Source organism: Tachyglossus aculeatus, chromosome 2, assembly GCF_015852505.1.
Source record: "Tachyglossus aculeatus isolate mTacAcu1 chromosome 2, mTacAcu1.pri, whole genome shotgun sequence".
Taxonomy (NCBI): Eukaryota; Metazoa; Chordata; class Mammalia; order Monotremata; family Tachyglossidae; genus Tachyglossus; species Tachyglossus aculeatus.
In genome coordinates, this window is record NC_052067.1 from 55,590,395 (window position 1) to 55,595,838 (window position 5,444).

Consider the following 5,444-nt stretch of genomic DNA (forward strand, 5'->3'; position numbering starts at 1 on the left):
CCAAATCTAACCCTATCAGAGCGGACGGCTCCCAGGAATTATGGCTTAATCCATCAATAGTATGGCTATTGAACATCTACTGTGTTCAGAGGTCTGAACGCTGGGGCGAGCACAAGCACAGAACCTAGAATGGAGAGAACTGTTGCTTTCCTTAACTTTCTTTCCAAACAGTTATTGTTTTATTTGTCTCATTTCTCCAGGAAAGGGCGTCCGGAGGTGAAAAGACCGTGTGTAAAATCGGAGACTCCGGTGTCGGCATTTCCCCCCCGTAACTGGAAGAAACGGTCCTTCGAAACGTCCCGATCCCTCCACAGTAAGCACTTAATAAATACCATTTAAAAAAAAAAATGGAGGCCAATCAGATAGGAAACAGTCCCTGTCCCATGTGGGCTCACGGTTTCTGGGGAGGGAGTAGAGGAGTCACATCCCCATTTTACAGATGAGGAAACAGAGGCATAGAGAGTGGAACTCACCCAAGACCATCTGGCAGAGAATTGGCAGAGTCAGTCTTAGAATCCAGGTCTCCCGACTCTCGGGACTGGGATCTTTCTGCTAGACCACCCCACTCTCCTCTGCTACCAGATCCTCCTGCGTCCAGTTTTGTCTCCCTAGCACGTTATTTGGGCAAATAATAATAATGATTATTATGGTATTTTGTAAGCGCTTACTATCTTTCAGTCACTGTTTGAAGCGCTGGGATTGGATACAAGCAGATCGCGTTGGACAGGGTCCCAGTCCAGCGTGGGGCTCACAGTCTCAATCCCCATTTTACAGATGAGGTAACTGAGGCACAGAGAAGTGAAGTGGCTTAACAAGGTCAGACAGCAGACAAATGGCTGAGCCGGGATTAGAACCCATGACCGCCGGCTCCCACACCCTTACTCTATCCACTATGCCTTGCTCAAATGCCCCATGGCTTCTTGACCTTTGCCTCCTGTGGATGAGTAACTAAACTGTTGAGGGCGTTTAGAAAGTCTGTTTTCAAGGATGTTATGTTTTGACCAGACAGCCCCGGGCACGAATCATTATTATTTTCCTGATCATTATATTCATCATCATGGGAAACTATTTATCTTATAACGCGTTCCTCCATCCATGAAACAGGAGAAAGAATCATTATAGGGTAGTCTAAGGGACCTGGGTTGTAATCCAAGCTCTCCCGCTTGACTGAGCGGTAACCCTGAGAAGTCACTTGTCTGGGCCTCAATGACCTAATCTGTAACATGGAGATTAAGACTATGGACTGCATCCAACCTGGCTGTATCTACCCCAGTGCTTAGTTTGGTACCTGGCACTTGGTAAGTGCTTAACAAGTACCATAAAAAAAATTGATCATTTCTTTAGGCCTCAGTTTCCTCATCGGTAGAATGTGGATGTAGTATCTGTTGTCCTTCTGACTTCAAGAGTGAGTCCCACGTGGGACAGGGACCGTGTCTGGCCTGATTATTTTGTACCTACCACAGCAATTAGTTTTGTGCTGGGCAGTGAATACTTAACTAATATATCGATCCTTATTACTAGGGAGAATCAACTCTCCTCCGGCTAGAGGGCCCTGACCATAAGACCGCCCTACTCCAGCCACCCTCCCTCATTCATTCACTCAATCCTGTTTATTGAGTGCTCACTGTGTGCAAAGCACCGTACTGAGCTCAAAAGAACCTGGGCGGGCCTCTGTCAACTTGTGTCCCGTCGGGTATGTTACGTTGGTGAGAGTTTCATCAGCCCAAGCATGATGGTAATAACTATTGTGCTATTGAAGGGCTTACTATATGTGCCCAGCAATGTACTAAGTTCTGGGGTGAATACCAGCTGATCAGGTCAGTCTCAGTCCCTATCCCACGTGGGTCTCAGTTGAAGGGTTAAGGCAACAGGTAGGGAACCCCCGTTTTGCAGATGTGGACACTGAGGCTCAGAAAAATTGAGTGACGTGAGCAAAGTCCCCCAGCAGGCCAGCAGCCGAGCTGGGGTTAGAACCCAGGTTCCCGCCCCCCCAGGCACTGCCCAGTAGTCACTGTCCCAATGGAATCACCCTCCTACCCGCACTAGGTGGTACCGGCTCATAGACTCCGGCGACTGACCCCTCGGTGGAGTCTTCTAAACCACGTCCCTCCTTGACTTATGCAACTCTGTGAGGTCTCTTGTCTTTGGGAGAGAAGGTTATAAGTTAATACAGCACACTGTAGACCCGTCTGATAATCGAATAATTATAAATCTTTATAAGTTGAAGGGGAGAGACATTTTTTTCTTATCCATGTATTAATTAGTCTTTGGGGACAGTGAATAGTTCAGCAAGAAAAAGATATCTGTTTTCAGACCCTTTCCCCTACTGAACAGCGGAGTTTGTTAAGAAGTGCATAGTTCACTGAGCAAGTAGGACTATAAGTGGCTATTCATAACTAAGCATTGTCATGGTGAGCCTCCTTTATTTTAGATGGGACCGAATAAACTCTGGGCTTTAGCCCGGCCCTTGAAAACGAATATTGTAGGAAGGAAATTTTTCAAATCATGTTCTCCTGCTCCCCTCCTTTCTGGGCTACATCGAAGACAGCCCTGGCCTAAGGTACGAAGCTGGGAAATTTGGATAAGCGGTTGAGAGATCTCTGGTTTGCTGCCTTCCTTTCTCTTTGCCCTCCTCGTCCCATCCCCCAGAATTTTTCTGTAGTCTTTGAGGTGCTTCTGTTTGCGGGCGCGGGGGGCATCGGTTCTGTCACCTGCCTCCTCACGAGAGCGGTTTGTCGTCGTGACCGAGCGGCCGGGCCTCGGTCATTTCCGACGTTTGGAAAACCGGCTTGTCGGAAGAAGGTGAGCGCAGGCCGGGGGTTGGACTCCCGGCCTCCGCTCGGGTGGCTGCTACTGCAGTTAGAACACGTGCTCACCCCACGATCAGGGAACCCCATTCGCGTCAAAGCTTCATCATAAGAATGGAGAGAAGCGCCCCGGGAACCCTTTGGCTGGGTCACTCAAGGCCCTTGCCTTGAGGGTCTTTAGTAGCAGTGGGGTCTAGTGGAAAGAGCCGGGGCTTGGGAGTCAAAGGACCAGAGTTCTAATGGAGACTCTGTCATTCATCTGCTGTGCGATCTTTCTTGGGCTAGTCATTCCTTCATTCATTCAATCGTATTTATTGAGCACTTACTGTGTGCAGAGCACTGTACTAAGCACTCGGGAAGTACAAGTCGGCAACATATAGAGACGGTCCCTACCCGACAACGGGCTCACGGTCTAGAAGGGGGAGACAGACCACAAAACCAAACACTTCACTTCTCTGGGCCACTTTCTCATCTGTAATATGATGATCAAATCCTACTTCCTCCCACTTAGAATAGGTGGGACGGGGTCTATGTTCCACCTGTTTATCTGATATCTACCCCTCTTGCTTAGTTCAGTGTTTGGCACATAGTAAGTGTTTAACAAATCCTACCGTTATGACTATTATTATGTAAGTGTTTAACCAGTGCTATTATTATACTGTGACTGAACAAAATATTATTATCATTACCATTATTAGCTTTGGTCTTCAAAAGGAAAGACTTTCCATCAAGGGAACAGGTCAGAAGGCAGCATGAAGACCCCCTAACCTCATGGAGTCGTAGGGAACGTGCTCAAGTGGAAAAGACGAGGTGAGTGTGAACTTTGGAATTTAAATGAACGTCACCTACTGAGCGCTTAACAAATACCACAAGGAAGTAAACCAGAAAAAAGTTCCTGGCTTGACCAAACGCCCCTGCGGACTAGGGATTGGCTTACCAGGCCCGAGTTCCTCAGGGCTCGCATTGGGGCCGAGGGGAGTCCAATAGCAGCCAGCCACAGGAGCTGACTGTGCCTCCCTGGACCGGCCCGGGGCTGGCTGGGCCTGGCTCTCCCCTGGCATGGGGGGCCAGAAGGGGCCTCCAGACTCAGGGGTCAGTTGGCATTGTGGAGGTGAAGCTGAGGGGAAAGAACAGGAGTCTGCGATTGATCAGTCAATCTATCGCTCCAGATCGGGAGCATTAGAGAAGCAGCGTGGCCTCATGGAAATAACACGGGCCTGGGAGTCGGAGGACCTGGGTTCCAATCCCGGCTCTGCCGGCTGCTTGCTGCGTGACCTTGGGCAAGCCAATTAACTTCTCCGTGCCTCACTTCTCCTGTTATCCCTCCCCCTTGGACTGTGAGCCCCATGAGGGCCAGGGTCTATGTCCAACCTAATTGACTATATCGGCCACAGCGCATAGAACAGCGTTTGACACACAGAAAGGGCGTAACGAGTACCACTAAACAAACAAAAATGAACCTGGGTTCTAGCCCTGTAAAGCTCGTTATGGGCAGGACGTGTATCCAGTTCTGTCGTATTGTACACTCCCAAGTGCTTATTAGTACAGTGCTCTGCACATAATAAATACTCAGTGAATGCCATTGATTGATTGATAGTCCCAGCTCTGTCAATGGCCTGCTGTTTCAATTTGAGCTAGGCATTTAACTTCTCCGGGCCTCAGTTTCCGTCTCCCCCTTTTAAACTGTGAGCTCACTGTTGGGTAGGGACTGTCTCTATATGTTGCCAACTTGTACTTCCCAAACACTTAGTACAGTGCTCTGCACACAGTAAGCGCTGAATAAATACGATTGATTGATTTCCTCACCTGTAAAATGTGTCAATATAACTTTTCCCCTTCCTTTGACTGTGAGCTCCATGTGAGACACTGACTATCCAATCTGAAAGCCTTGCTTCAGCCCTAGTGCCTAGAGCAGAGAAAGCCCTGAGAATTACTGATGATAATCAGCCTGATTTTTAAAGTTTGTAGAGCATCTGCTTGGTAGAAGGAATGAGTGCTGGAAGTTTGGACGTCTGGCTTCTCTTCCCAGCTCCACTTTGCCCACTACTCTCTGGTCTGCTGTTAGACATCCAGTGCGTCAAAGTTGAAAGACACGAGCTGCCCACCACGTCTCGAGGGGGAGACAGACATTAATATAAATGGCAGAGAGGGGAAATAGTTGAGTATAAGTGTAATGGATGATTCAATGATACTGTCCTGAAAGAAAACGCTTTTCCCACTCTCACATGGCATATTGTTGGAGAGATGGATTTGGGATTCATTCGTGTTGATGTTGTAGCTGAAGCCGTGTTATTATTATTAGTGTGGCATTTAAGTGCTAAGCAACGTGGCCTGTTGGAGAGAGCCTGGGCCCGGAAGTCAGAAGGACCTGTGTTGTAATCCCTGCTCGGCCGCTTGTCTGCTGTGTGACCTTGGGGAAGTCACTTCACTTCCCTCTGTCTCAGTTGCCTCATCTGCAAAATGGGGATGGAGACTGTGAGCCCCATTTGGGACAGAGACTGTGTTCCAGGCAATTTTCTTGTACCTACCCCAGCGCTTAGTACAGTGCCTGGTATATTTTAAGTACTAAAGAAATGCCACATTACTACTACTAATTATTATTAATAATAACGTTATTATTAACTGTCCCCTCTGTGC

At 48.1% G+C, this 5,444-nt stretch overlaps 1 long non-coding RNA gene across 1 annotated transcript; it reads left to right on the top strand.

Moving 5' to 3' along the window:
- The first annotated feature begins 233 nt into the window (after window positions 1-233).
- LOC119940164 lies at window positions 234-4,886 on the top strand. Its single transcript, XR_005454894.1, has 3 exons — window positions 234-313; window positions 3,506-3,617; window positions 4,837-4,886. It is a non-coding gene; the product is annotated as an uncharacterized LOC119940164 (long non-coding RNA).
- Window positions 4,887-5,444: the final 558 nt, after the last annotated feature.